This window comes from Elgaria multicarinata, chromosome 1 (genome assembly GCF_023053635.1).
Source record: "Elgaria multicarinata webbii isolate HBS135686 ecotype San Diego chromosome 1, rElgMul1.1.pri, whole genome shotgun sequence".
Lineage (NCBI taxonomy): Eukaryota > Metazoa > Chordata > Lepidosauria > Squamata > Anguidae > Elgaria > Elgaria multicarinata.
The window spans coordinates 99,553,743-99,569,573 of NC_086171.1; positions in this window are offsets into that span (position 1 = coordinate 99,553,743).

Genomic DNA, 15,831 nt, shown 5'->3' on the forward strand with positions numbered 1-15,831 from the left:
GACTTGAGGCCAATGGGAAAGTGAAGAATACTTTTGGAGACTAAGGAACACCATGTGGCTATAGCATTGCTTCAACATGTTCTGGAGATGCTGAAACAGTGCCAGATATATACCCTGGCTTTAGTCTTGAACACATTTTCCACTCAGCTGAAATAGTGTTGCTCTCTGGAGCAGAGCAAGAGAGCTCGAAGCCATAACATAAAAGGAATCTCTAACTGCCACATCAGCTCTGGTCCTCTTTCTGCACAAAAGTATTTAATGAGGCTTTATTTTAATTCCTACTCCGATGGTGTTAACATGAACCCAAGGCTTTGAGCGTCATCACATGGAGGAAATCCTTACCATCGCTTCTCTGCCCCCGCTTTTGTGCCTCATTACTTCCACTTTCTTCCTAGGGGGGAAAGAGGAAGTAAACAAAGACATGTGACCCATTCAGGGGGCTTTTTTAGTGTGCCGATTTTCCTGCACACAGCAAGAGATCGCGGCACATTCCATTTTAAAAAAAGAATTCGGATTAAAAAGGCTCTATTTTGCTATGGAAAATCAAGCAGAAGGAGCAGGAGGCACGTGGGGGACGGATGATGATATCTAACACACATCCAAGTGGGCAGCAGCGAGCGTGCAATAAAACACTCATCTGATGAACCTCCTCGTGTCAAATCATTATGATCCCATCATGGTAACACTATATCCCTCTTGCGCACTTATACCTCATAGTACACATAATGAAATTTTTTGCCATATTTTTGATAATGTGGAATAAAAAGCAGGAAATAACACTATGGAAGTAGTATATGGAATGTGTAATATGCCCCAACAGTTATCAGTGCACTTCAGTACCGCTACAAAGCAGTAGCGTAGGAGCTTCTTTAGATGGGGGGCTGGGAATTGCGTTTCCCTCCCCCCCACACCATATTGCTTTGAATCGTGCTTCTGTCCCACAATAGGGATGAGCACTTCCTCTTTCTTACTGCTGTAAGAGGAAGTAAACAAAGACCACGTGGCCCAGTCAGTGGGCGTTTTTTGATGGCAGGGGGCAGGGCGGTTGTGCTGCTTTTCCTGCACACAGCAGGAAATGGTGGCATGTTACGCTATGGGGGGGATCAGATTTAGCTGGGGGGGGGGTTTGAGACAGGAAAATAATCAGGAGTGGGAGATGCCTGGGAGGCAGACAGCGTCATGAATATGACCAGCAAAAATCCATGAGTGCCCAGTAACGGCATGCTATAAAACACTGGTCTGATGATGCTCTAGGTCTAGCCAAGTTCTTTATAGTATGTCATGTGAAGCTACTAAACATCTCGTGAATCTTAATTTTCTTTTTAAATCATAGTTCAAGGAGGATGGGTGAATCTTTCCCATGCAGTTTCATGGATTATGTCAGGAATGCTTTAAGGTAAATTCCTGCATTGAGCAGGGGGTTGAACTCCATGGCCTTATAGGCCCCTTCCAACTCTACTATTCTATGATTCTATGAGAGTATGAAAGAAAGAGCGACAACTAGTTGAAGTAGAAACTGAAGGGCCTCTCCCAGAGGAGATAACTAGGGGTGTGCACAGACCCCCCGCTCCGCTTCACTTGCAGATCCGCCATTTTCCGGATCGGGCCGCTCCGCCCCGCCCCCGCTCCGCCCACTTCTGCTCCGCTCCGCCCGGAGCTCCGGATCCGGATCCGGAGCTCCGTTTCCCCCCCCCCCATAGGCTTGCATTGAAAGCTAAAAAATTATACAACTTTTTTCTGTTCAAGTTAGAAACCTCATGTTTGGCACCATGACACCTCATGGGGATATACACACGCATGCCAAGTTTCAAAGCAATCCCATCATCCCCTGATTTTTGGCAAATTTTTGAAAATCGGGCACCCCACACACAACATCCCTGCGAGGTGGGCAGGGGAGGAGGGAGGGAAGGCAGGCAGGCATGCAGCTGGCATTTCTGGGGGCATAAGGAAGTGAGCCAAGAATAAGCCAGTAATGCATATAAAATGGAATAAATCAATCAATAAACAAAGGAGGGGTGGAATTAAAAGCAGCAGTGTTGCTCAATAAACAACAAGAAGAACTTTTTTTAAAAGGCTATATCTGTCTTTTACCAGCAATAGGGGGACGTGCCCGGGGGAGGGGGAAGTAGCTGCCAGTTCAAGACACTGACAGCCACAGCTCTGAGAAGAAGTAAAACGCTCACTTCGACTCAGAACTGGCATTGCTCCACCACTGAAAAGTGACCATTCACTTCAACTCATGATAGGCATTGCTCCACCGTTTTACTCTCTTTGGAAGGCTCTAATGGCCTTCCAGTGCAGGAGAGAGTGGGGGCACGTCCACGATGAGATGCCCTAGGGGAGCTCATCCCCTTGCACCACATCGATTCAGTTGTTCCCCAAGGTTAGGGTGGGGAGCAGTGCTGTGTTTCTATCTCTTATTCTTGGCTTAGTATATGATTTCAGGTTGTGTTTGTGCATTTGGTGGGGCTACTGTGTTAAAAAACACGGGGAAAAGCCCGTTCAGATGAAGAAAGAGAAGTTTCCCAGAATCCCAAGTTACCTGTTTTGCCTATGCCCTCCTCCAACTTTGGGATCATCATGACCGGGAGCTGACTCTGCCCCTCAGCCCTTTGAAAAAGGTATTTTTCCCGCCGATTTTTTAAAAACGTCTAGCCCGCGACCCGTACGATGCAGAAAGTTGAGAGTGGTCTCAAAATGACCCCCATCCACGACTCTCTGTGCACAAGAATTTCCAGAACGATAGCTTAAACCCCCCCCAGTTATCCCCGATTCTTTCCCTCAATGCAATCCTATGGGCGAAAAGCCGAAAACGCAGTTTGAGCCGCGCGGTTGACCCGATTTTCACAAAAATATAGCCCGCGACCCAGACAACGCAGAAAGTTGAGAGTGGTCTCAAAATGACCCCCATCCACGACTCTCTGTGCACAAGAATTTCCAGAATGATAGCTTCAAAAACAACGTAGTTATGCGCGATTATTTGCCGCAATGCAATCCTATGGCGAAATGTTTTCAAGATGGCGACCGGAGCGCTCCGCCTGAACTCGGAGCTCCGAAAAATGGGCGCTTCTCTTCGCCTTGCTTCTAGGGGGTCCGCGGTCCGCTCCTACTCCGCCTCTGGGTAAGGCGGAGCAGGCCAATCCGCTACTGCTTCTACGCTCCTAATCGGAGCGGAGCACATCCCTAGAGATAACCCCATCTTTTATCGAACTCCACCTCTCCGTCTAATTCTCTTTAATGTACAGAGAACCATAATGTATCATGGCACATCTCCCTTTCTTTAATATCACATTAACTTTAAACTATCATAACCCTCATAAACAACTATTACTGAAATATACTGAAACAGTGAATCTTTCTTGCCAAAAAAATTCATAAAGTGATTTTTTAAGGTTCTATCTTTGAAATGGTCTGACTGTGTCCATACTAAGGAGGTATTTTCTGAGATGATCCCTTCCATATGGGAGAATCTCCTGAGCTGTGGGTCATCTGGTACTTGACTTTGTGCTGCATTAGATGGGAGGTACCAAAGATAGACCTGGTTTCTTTGAAGCAATCCTTGTGGGTTTGCCTCTTCTTGCACTTCCATATTCTTGGGAGCTTTGCATCCAGAAGGTATCACCAGGACACAGTTTTGGGCTCCAACATCTCTCCCTCTCTCTCCCCCTCCCTCCCTCCCTCTCTCATTGTCTATGGGCTTGGTTTTTCCAGTGCTACCACCCTCACCTGCCACAAAGGCCTTAGCTAGACCTAAGGTTTACCCCGGGGTCATCCCGAGGTCATCCATGTTCATGTAAATGACACAGGATATCTGGGAGCAGGCAGGGATGACCCCGGGACGATCCCGGAATAAACCTTAGGTCTAGCTAAGGCCTAAGTCTCTTCCCACCAGCTTCAAATCCCTCCCTGCCCCTTATCCCTGAAACCCCTTCCCTGAGGGGGCAGCTGCTATGGGGTGTTACCACTCTTTCTTCAAATCCCTTCTCAAAATTACTTGAGGCCTTTGGCTCTGCCCCTTGAGCCACAAACCCAACTAAACTTAAGTGGGTATAACTACATCTTCTCACAGTCATTCCTTGCTACACTCCCTCCCTTCTCTCTCTGCTGTCTTTCCCACTATTGAATTTAGTTTGGGGGTAAATTGGATTTAGGGACCTGTTAGCATAGCACTCTGTACACTGGTTGGCAATAGCAATTTATACATAATTAATATTATTTATGAGGTCCTGAAGACTTTGCTGCAAAAGCAAATATGAAATTTTACATTGGTTGTTATTGTGAGTAGGTGTTGGACAGCATATGTAAAATTGATTTACAGTGCAATCTAATGCATGTTACTGCAGCCGAAACTCTCCCCATAGCCTGAGTTCGATCCCAGTGGAAGCTGGTTCTCAGGCAGCCGGCTCAGATCGACTCAGCCTTCCTTCCTTCCTTCCTTCCTTCCTTCCTTCCTTCCTTCCTTCCGAGGTCAGTAAAATGAGTACCCAGCTAGCTGGGGGAAAGGTAGCCATGACTGGGGAAGGCAATGGCAAACCACCCCGCTACAAAGTCTGCCAAGAAAACGTCAGCAAAAGCAGGCGTCCCTCTAGGAGTCAGCAATGACTCAAGTGCTTGCACAAGAGGTTCCTTTCCTTCCTTCCTAATGCATGCCTATTCAGAAATAAGCCCACTGAGTTCAATGGGACAATTGCAGGTAAGTGCATTTAGGGTTGCAGCCTTAATTGCATATTGTTGTTACCTGTTAAAAAGCACAGACTTACTGTTACTGCACAACATCTTGCTCCATAAGTTGCTCCCTCGTCCCATGAATCTGCAAAAACTATCTGGAGATAGTTTAGGACACTTATCCCATAGAATAAATGTTCAGATTGAGAATGGAAAATCACCGATATTTGTGGCATGTCTAATTTCTAGTCCTCAAGTTTGAGTACATTTTAAATTACAGAGGCAATGTCTGCAAGCAACAATTTATGACCGTATATCTCTGAGCTAGTGTTCTTCAACAGTTTATTGCTGGAAGAAATACTTTTGGTTCATTCGTTCTGTCATCAGATATTTCAGACATGTACATCAAAGCATGCAATATCCCCCCCCCTTCATTTGCTGCAACTGCAGAAGCTTTCACCTCACACTCTCATGCAGGAATTTGCAACAGTCTCAATTTCTTTCGCCACAGCGAAAAGTCTTGAGTGTGAATGGCAATTGTTTGACAAGGAAGAGGGAATAGGCGAGGCTGCAGCCTCTACATCCTTCATCAAATCTATTGCTGGAATGAACTGGAATTGTGCTTTGTTTGGAATACTAGAGGGAAAACATTCCACAAGAAGGGAAAGTAGTGCATTTTATAATTATTACATACCTGGAATGCAGAGGCCTTGGCCCAGGGGAGGGAGCAATTTGCATTGGATGTCTGGAGAAGGAGGAGGCTAAAAGAGTCCAGCACTGTGATGGAGGTTGGTTTGTGGGGCGGGGGAAATGTGTGGACAATGGAAGAGTTAAGCATCAGCTCTCCTACGTCTTTCTCCAGTGCATATCACGATCCGCCTCGGGGCTGCCTTGGGCATTCCCGTCCCGCCTCAGCACTGAAGCCAAGGCGAAATTCAGACCCTCTGAGGTGTCTTGGGAGTTTTGGGCTGCGCAGTCGGCACCCAGAAAACTGTCCCCACTTACCTGGTAAGCCCCCCTCTCCCCTTCCCCCTTCCCTGCTATACCGTCTGCTGCTACCATTGTGCCAAGTTTCATGTCTTTATCTTAAAAAAATGACAGAGTTATAAGCATTTTTGTTAATTCCCATTAGAACTGCCCTTCGGATTTCCCCTCCCCTCCCAGATTTGCCATCAAAAACCTGGACAAATCCGGTCATATGGTCACCCTAGCCATGAGACCAGAGACCAGTTCAGGACTTTTGGACCCTCAGTCCAAAAACAATTATTCTTTCCCTCATTCTGAATTAGTGATGTCATTTAGCCAAATCTGATTGGTTTCATCATACTACGCAGACAATATAAATCTCCATTAACCAAATATCAATTCTGGGCAGTGGCAAAAAAGGCCTTGCATTGTATGGGGCTGGAAAATCATACATTTGGAACACATTCATTCAGAATAGATGCTGCTTCTGCAGCGGCTGCAGTGGGAATGAGTGACTCCAATATACGTGCCATAGGCAGATGGCAGTCTGGCGCTTACAAGGTTTATGTTCGCAAATAAGTACTCACGCACCCTGTAAATAGTTATGTTGTTTTTGCAGCTCATAGGAGGAGAGCTACAACCACAAGGGTCCTCATCAGCGGACACAATATGGTTTTCTAGGCCAGCTGTAAAGCGACACGAGCAGCTACAGGCACAAAGCTGGGTCTCGGTCCGTCAGCCTCCACCCAGTGGTTGGGGAGGCGCAGCTTGCGCTGGAGCGGTCTCCTTCATCTGCTGTTCAGATCCAGAATGCTGCCCTGGCCAACTAGGGTGTTGGTGCTACATATGGGTGGGAATGGCTTGGGCCTTCTGAAAGGAAGTGCCCTTATCTTACAGGCCAAGTCAGACTTTGAGTTTATATTAGGGGTGTGATCCGCTCCGATTAGGAGCGTAGAAGCAGTAGCGGATTGGCCTGCTCCGCCTTACCCAGAGGCGGAGTAGGAGCAGACCGCAGACCCCTAGAAGCAAGGCGAAGAGAAGCGGCCATTTTTCGGAGCTCCTAGTTCAGGCGGAGCGCTCCGGTTGCCATCTTGAAAACATTTCGCCATAGGATTGCATTGCGGCAAATAATCACGCATAACTACGTTCTTTTTGAAGCTATCGTTCTGGAAATTCTTGTGCTCAGAGAGTCGTGGATGGGGGTCATTTTGAGACCACTCTCACCTCTCTGCGTTGTGCGGGTCGCGTGCTATATTTTTTGAAAATCGGGTCAACCGCGCGGCTCAAACGGCGTTTTCGGCTTATCGCCCATAGGATTGCATTGAGGGAAAGAATCAGGGATAACTGGGGGGGTTTTAAGCTATCGTTCTGAAAATTCTTGTGCACAGAGAGTCGTGGATGGGGGTCATTTTGAGACCACTCTCACCTCTCTGCGTTGTGCGGGTCGCGTGCTATATTTTTTTGAAAATCGGGTCAACCGCGCGGCTCAAACGGCGTTTTCGGCTTTTCGCCCATAGGATTGCATTGAGGGAAAGAATCGGGGATAACTGGGGGAGGGGTTTAAGCTATCGTTCTGAAAATTCTTGTGCACAGAGAGTCGTGGATGGGGGTCATTTTGAGACTACTCTCAACTTTCTGCGTCCTGTGGTTCTTGTGCAATATTTTTTAAAAAATCGGGGTTTGGGGTTTTTTGGTTTTTTTTGGAAGCGATGACAGGCACATTCAACTCCCAATCCTGATGAGAATTGATCTCCTCAGAAAGCATCATCCTCCAATCCCAGCGTTGGAGGGGGGACTAAGGCAGACCCACCCTCAGAACTTTCTGTTTTGTGTCTCTTTGTGGGTTGGCGTTCGTGGAGGGAACACTTAGTTAGTTAGTGCTCCTGCTTTGGACTTTGGAGATAGATTAGGATAGATTTAGTTTGGCGTGTGTGTGTGTGTGTGTTTGTTTGCTTCTTTCTGACTTATAGCTTAGTTTGCCCTGTGTTTTTCCCTTTATTTGATTTAATATAAACTTTATTTTTAAATTTTGGAGTGTGTGTTTGGTGGGTTGGGTTGGTTGCCACCACCCCCTGACTGTTCTGCTTTTGTGAAAGCTTTCTTTTGAAAGCATACACACACTTCTTGTCCCATTTCCCTACATTTATTAGTAATATTCTTAAACATATTTTATTATATTCTTTTACATAGTCTTAGTAGTATATTAGTATCTCATACATATTATTAGTAGTATTCATATTTTATTCTTCTTATACATATTAGTAGTAGTGTTTGGTTGGTTCTTCCCCCCCCTCCCCTCTCTTAAATCCTGATTGTGTTTCCTTCTATCTTCTATATACCAAAAAATACCAAAAAATACCAAAAAAAAATTATTCTCTTTTTCTTCTTTGTGTAACTTGGACTGAGTGGGCTGCTTTTGTGAAGTGCAACAGGCAGCCACAGATTGAGCATTTTGGGGAAAGCATACACACACTTCTTGTCCCATTTCCCTACATTTATTAGTAATATTCTTAAACATATTATTAGATATTCTTAGTAGTATATATATTAGTATATTCTCATACATACTATATTAGTAGTATAATATTTTATTCTTTTTATACAGCATACACACTTCTTGTCCCATTTCCCTACATTTAAACATATATTCTTCTTATACATATTCTTAGTAGTACCTTATACATATTATTAGTAGTATTAATATTTTATTAGTCATCTGCCGGGACTGACTCCTCCCCAATACTAGATCTATGACATGTCACTCTGCCTGCCTCTCTGCCCACCTGGTGCCTGGGAGATGGGCTTTGCGGTTCGTGCCCAGCACCCTCCGGCACGCTTGCTCCCAGTCGTCCTCCTCTGTGCCCCTCAATGCGTAACTGCTGGCTTAGAAAGAAACAACCAGCCATCTTTGCCTCACTTGCTCCTTGCGCCCGCTTACGGGTTGGTTTGCTATGCGTTAGTGCTCAAGTCATCCTTGCGGCACTACAATGCATGTTGCCTGCCTGCCTGCCTGCTTTCCCTCCCTTCTCCCCTTCCCGCCTTGCAGGGATGGTGTATGTGTCTTGCTTTGACTCAGGGGAGAAGTCCTTCCTGCGCTCACTTAGACTTTATCAAGTTCAATAATCCCTTTTTCAAATGTGCCAGAAGATTTAGGGTTATCTCGTGGCATGTTGGGATTTCCTTGGAACTGGCCCCATTGAGCTGTCTGCATTGCAACTTTAAATCCCTGACATACTGGAGTGCCCGATTTTCAAAAGTTCCCCTAACATCAGGGGATGATGGGATTGCCTTGAAACTTGGTGTCCATGGGGACACATGGGTAAGCTGTCATGGGACCAAAGGATAGGTTTCTGACATGCAAATTGACGTAGTTGTAGAATGGGACTTGATTTGGGGTGAGTTAAAAAGTTTAAGCCGCGCCAAAAATCAGGGGATGATGGGATTGCCTTGAGTCTGGGCGTCCATGTGGACACATGGATAAGCTATCATGGTGCCGAGTTTGAGGTTTCTAACATGCAAATTGACGGAGCTATCCCAAGGGGTCTGAATGGGGTGCCCGATTTTCAAAAATTCCCCAAAAATCAGGGGATGATGGGATTGCTTTGAAACTTGGCGTGCGTGTGTATACCCCCATGAGGTGTCATGGTGCCAAACGTGAGGTTTCTAACTTGAACAGAAAAAAAGTTGTATACTTTTTTAGCTTTCAATGCAACCCTATGGGGGGCAAAAACGGAGCTCCGGATCCGGATCCGGAGCTCTGAGCGGAGCGGAGCGGAAGTGGGCGGAGCGGGGCGGGGCAGAGCGGCCCGATCCGAAAAATGGCGGATCTGCAAGTGAAGCGGAGCGGGGCGTCCGTGCACACCCCTAGTTTATATGGAACAGGTGGCCCAGCACATGGATTGTGTGGTCGCACATGCTCCCGAGACACACCTGGCATGAGGAAAGGGACGTGCGTGCATTAAATAGAGCAGTTAAACTAGTCAATAGGGAAATTAGGTTGTTTTTGCAGGTCTGGCAGGGATTTACTATCCCCCATCCGAGGATATTCGCTGCCAGAGGGGAACTTTATAGGGCAGATGGAGTGCACCCATCTGATGCAGGGAATGACATTTTCCTGCAGGATCTGAGTGTGGGCCTGTTGGAATTTTTCCAGAACAGGTGGGGACAGAGGGCCTAAGCCATGGCTTGGCTCCCTTTCCTTTGGCGGGGCTGTGCGGGAATTGGTGGAAGTAAGAGAAGGGACGGTCAGGGATGCTGCTACCATAGAGGCCACTCAGGCGGCCGCCAAGAGCGCCAAGGTAAGGGGGGCGCCGAATGGCGCACCTGGAAGCCGCTCTCCCACAGCAGCTCTGAGAGGGCGGCTTCTGGGCGTGCCGTTCTGAAGTCGCTCGCCCGCCCCAGCGTCCTGGCTTTGCTTCAGCTGGGCGCCCCCCCCAGCCGAAGTGAAGCCATGCCTGCCCTTCCACCCCAGAGTCCTGGCTTCGCCATTTCGCCTGCCCAGCCGAAGCGAAGCCTGAACGCTGGGGTGGGGGGACGGGTGGGTGGCTTCAGAACGGCACGCCCAGAAGTCGCTATCTCAGAGCGGCTTCCGGCAGGGCGCTCTGTTCCGAAGCCACCACCCCCACCCCAACGTCCTGGCTTCGCTTCGGCTGGGCAGGCGAAATGGCGCCCTGCGCCCAGGTACGCTGTGGTGGGGGTGGGTGGGTGAAAGTAGCTTACCTGCCTAGGGCACAAAATAATCTGGCACCGGCCCTGGGGACGGTGAGCACTCTGGCACCTTTATGGTGAAGGCCAAGTCAGAGGTCCTGCTCCTCAAGGGCTTTGTAGCCTTCTTGTCAGGATATGGTTTGCCTTTGGGGACCTTCTTGTCTCATCTACTCGGCTATGCAGACAGAGTGGGGTGACGCGGGTTGGTCTCACCAAACACTGAAGTGTAGCTGGAAAGGGGGCCGGGAAAGCCAAGCCCTGTTTCCAGCGGAGTGGCTCGCCCTGAGGGGGCAGGCTAGAGCATGCAGATAAACAAATTAGATTCTCGCACGTTCATACTCAGACCCATGGAGGGTAGCATATCCATGAATAAATAAAGAGATGCTAATTTTACCCAAAGCTCTGGTGTCTGGGTTTTATTTCTGGTATTTCTCCTTCTGCTCGCAATTCCAGGAGATGTTTGAGGGTGCACACTTGGTTCATGTGGGGCACTGCCCAGGCCTGCTGGAACTACCCCACTGAGTGAACAACCATCGAACAGGCCTAATGGAATTGTAGGTGCATATGACAGGGAAGGAGCAATAGCAGGGAGCTGAATTTCAAGAAACTAGTCAAGCATTATTAACCCCCCTAATAATATTCCCCATAACACATCTTAAAAACTACTAGTCTAGGAAATTATGCCACAGCATGGGAGTGGGGTGAGGTTAAACTAGCCAACCCTTGAGGCTGCTGCCAGCTCTCTGATTTACAGCTTAGTAGATCAGTTTATGATGTGAGGAAACATGATAAATAGCTATTCCAAACCTTTCCTCTCTTGGCTTATCATGAGCAACTGGCCTCCAATCATGTTTGGGAATAGTTAAGCGTCCATCTTGATTCATTTAACTCAACAGCCACAGACTTTGCTGCGATGACATGGGATTTATGCCTTAATAATACAATAACGTTTGTGAAGTGTCAGGAAGGGTTCCTCAGAAAGATTTATGTCCCACAGCAACCTGAGAAAAGTTTCTATGGCCCATCAGAGGTAGGGTTACAGGAGGGGGCTGTCTGGAAGATACGCTGTGAGAACTGGATCTGACTGCAGAATGCGTAAGCCTCCGGGGGCACTGAGTGCAGGAGCATTCGCTTCAAGATACATTTCCACACTGAACATTTTCATTCATTAGCTACAGTTTGGAGAGTTTTATTAACTAAAGGTGCAATCCTATGCACGTTTAGGCAGAAAAACGTCTGCATTCCCCAGCCAGCAAGTAAGATTCACTGTCATTGGTGGGCCTTACTCTCACATAAATGTGCAAAAGATTGCAGCCTGGATTAACTTTGAACACTGTATGGATATGAGGGACTGACAGCAGATAGGAAAAACAAAAGGCCATAATAATCAGGAGAAGTCAATGGTGAAGGTTTGATTTACAGGTCCAAAATACATGCAACTGTTTAGTTCTTGTCTCTCTCATACACACCTTATTGCCATGTTTGCCTATATATAATATATGACAACTAGAAATGTAAGAAAGTTAAACAAAGGCAACTAGAAGAAGTCAAAGGACACCAATCAATCCTCCAGTTTTTCAGAACTAAGTCTTTTTTAAAGTCTAGCTCAACTTAGTCCATTAGGATTAAAAAACAGAAAACATTGACAGTATAATACCTTTATTAGGGCCAACCAAAAAGTTACAATACATATGTTGGGGAGGGCATGTTCTAGGAGCCTACTGATCCCCCCAAATGCTGCTTCTGTTTCTGTTTAAATGCTTAAGTATAACAATTCCCTCTAACAACAAACCCAGGCACTTGAGGGCCTATTTATTTAGAAGTAAAATGGGGCACCCAAAAACAATGCATTGGTTTTTTTTTTACATAGGGACTTCCTATGTATGCAGAACTATCTCAGTTTGTAAATTAATAGAAAGGAGAGAAAGTTCTGCTCCATGATCACATGGATGGAGACTTCTCACGATGGTGGCTTGTATGAGTCTAGAAGTTAAGTCTATTTTTGAGGGCCATTGAATTATGGAATGTTGGAGGTGTCAGTTTAATAGAAAATATGGAGGGGAGGAGGGAGAGGATTGACCTGCTTCAGTTCTCAACTGTTTATGGTAGCCAGGAGCCAGGGCCGGTGCCAGACTATTTTGCGCCCTAGGCAGGTGAGCTGCTTTCACCCACCCACACCCACCTCAGCATACCTTGGTGCGGGGCACCATCTCGCCCACCCAGCCAAAGTGAAGCCAGGACACTGGGGTGGGGGTGGGGGCCAGCGGGCGGGCGGCTTCGGAACGGCGCGCCCAGCCGGAAGCCGCTCTGGGAGAGCGACTTCCAGGTGCACCATTCTGAAGCTGCCCGCCCGCCCCCCTACCCCAGCATTCTGGCTTTGCTTCAGCGCCCACCCAGCCGAAGCGAAGCCAGGACGCTGGAGGGGGCGGGCGTGGCTTCACTTCGGCTGGGTGGGCGCCCAGCCGAAGCGAAGCCAGGATGCTGGGGTGGGTGGGCGGCTTTGGAACGGCACACCCAGAAGCCGCCCTCTCAGAGCCGCTGTGGGAGAGCGGCTCCCTGGTGCAGCGTTCGGCACCTCCCTTACCTTGGCGCTCTAGGCGCCGCCTGAGTGGCCTCTATGGTAGCACTGGCCCTGCCTGGAGCTAAGTATTAGGGTCCAAAGGAATTAGGGCCGGGAGTGGGGATGACCATCATGAGGTTCAAAACTTCTCTCCCCATTCTACGCCTCCCCCTGCTATGTTAGCAATAAAGCACTATACAGTACAATAGGGAGAAACTAAGGTGTCCGCTGAGTCTCAAAAAGGTTCCTGAGCACTCCTGTTAGGGTGCTGTGGGTCTCCCACACATTCTTGAAACTATTCTTGTTTTCTTTGTTTATGCGCCTCTAGCGCTCTGTTCATTTGTGTTTAGGGTGTTTTAAGATGCGGCCGCTATTGGCTCATTTGTAAGTGGATTCAGAACCTAAGAAGAGCCCTGCTGGATCACAGCAAGGGCCATCTAGCCCAGCATTCTGTTCACACAGTGGCCAACCAGATGTCCAGTAGGAAGCCCACGGGCAAGACATAATTGAAACATGAGAAGAATTTGGGTGGAGGTACAGAGACTGGGGAAGAGGCAGAAAATCAGACAACTAACTCTCTCCCTTTGTTATAGTAAAAATACAATAATAATCAAAATCAACAGACAAGAATTTGCTGCTCTTTCATGGCACCAAAATCAGCTGCCTGGGGCATCTGCCTCACTCCACCTAATGATAGGGCCCACCCTTCTTCTCTTCCACCAACTGATTCTATGAGTTGGCTGAAGCCACCCTATTTGTGAAAATTAAGCACAAAAGCAAAGTTGCTTTATCACGTCTCCTTCAACAGAACCTAGCCACGCACAGAAGAATTGGACCATATCTAGATAAACAATCACTTCTTTCTGAAATAAATCTACAGTTGTTATTCTTTTATCATGGAAGATGCAGATCATAGAATCATAGAATAGCAGAGTTGGAAGGGGACTACAAGGCCATTGAGTCCAACCCCCTGCTCAATGCAGGAATCCACCCTAAAGCATCCCTGACAGATGGTTGTCCAGCTGCCTCTTGAAGGCCTCTAGTGTGGGAGAGCCCACAACCTCCCTAGGTAACTGGTTCCATTGTCGTACTGGTCTAACAGTCAGGAATGTCTGGGATCTCACATATTTCCGTGACCAAGCAGAAATATGTTGCTTCAAGATAAACCCTTAGATTTTGCACTCTCTGTGCGATTGTAATGATGACAGCCTGCAGCACCACCCTGTGGAGAAAGAATCAGAAAAATAGCAACCAAAGTTTGACACACCAAAACAGGGGGAAAGGGTGGAGAAGCCAGAACATAGGACTGTCAGAGTTTTACTTAAGAAATGCTCCCATAGCTCCGCTGAAGATAAGGACATTATATCAGACTTACACTAACCTTGAATCTTCCAAAAGAAGACATAAAGGAACTCCTGGTTGGGAACAAATGTTCAGACCTTCTCCCACTAGGCTCACAGCATCTGTGACATCACCTCCTCCACATCTGTTCTTTTGCACTGAACACAGAGTTGTGCAAAAGTTGTGTCATAAGAACAGCCCCAGGACACACTCCATATACAGTTTTCAAACTGTTTTCAGAATGTCATATTCTGCTTGGTATAGATATGGCCCAAAGGTTCATGTAGTCCAGCATTCTGTTCCCACAGTGGCCAACAAGTAGGATGTGAATGCAGAAGTCATATCAAAAATAGAATGCATTTAGGAAAGGAAAGGAACCTCTCGTGCAAGCACTGAGTCATTACTGACTCTTGGGGGGACGCCAGCTTTCACTGATATTTTCTTGGCAGGCCTTATAGCGGGGTGGTTTGCCGTTGCCTTCCCCGGCCGTTATTCCCTTTCCCCCAGCTAACTGGGTACTCATTTTACTGACCCGAGCCGGCTGCCCGAAACCAGCTTCTGCTGGGATCGAACTCAGGCCGTGGGGAGAGTTTCAGCTGCAGAAACTGCTGCTTTACCACTCTGTGCCACACGAGGCTGATAGAATGCATTTAACCAGGGGCTTATCTATACAGGTTCTTTACCCCAACCTAAATGTGCAGATTCACATTTCAGGACACATGACACAGCCGCCCATTCGCCATAGCGCCAGGTTTTTAACCCGATAATGCGCATATTCGCATTTGCAATTTTCCACAACTTTTGGATCAACGTCCAAGTTTGCATCATGTTATAGTTATGTGTCGTTGTGGAAGTTAAATCACATTTTGACATGTGGGCATAGCTTTGAGGGCAAGACAAAGTGATTGGCCAATTTCCTGCCTTCCCACCTATAGCATCCTCCTCTGGCTCCCTCATTCCTTCCCTCCATTTTCATTTTAAATTATATGATTCTGCGGAGCTCCGCAGATAAAGCTTATTATAATATTAAAACAAAGAGGGGGGAATGGGCAGCCAGAGGGAGGAGACGTGTTCAGTCCCCCCTCGTTCATTGGAGAAAAGCCTCCATTTTCTTTTTGGAGGGTTGTCCTTTGCAACACACTGCTTTCCCCCACTCTCGCTTCCTTCTTTGCTGCCTCGTTCCTTCCCCCCCCCTTGGTTTTTCTCTTATATGAATCTGTGGATGTCCACAGATATAATTTACAGCTTTGCTCCTCTCTCCTCCGTAGCATCATAGCATCGTATGTGTGTATATGCGCATGTGTGCATTAATAACTGCACTACAAAAAAATATCAGGAGATAAACCGCTGTTGCTGCTGCAGTGTGACGCTCTTTGCCTAGATTCGAATCAATGAAAATGCAGGTTTATATTCAATGAGGAGCAATCCCCTTGTCGTACAGACTGGGGCGGTGGGACACCAGATGTCCTAGGGGCACATATCCCTTGGGTCCCTCTTTGTTACCTTAATAACAACCAACATTTACTGCTTCAGGGGGCCATTTCACTTTCTTATGGTGGGGCTACCTTTACAGAAGAGGAGCAAAAACACAT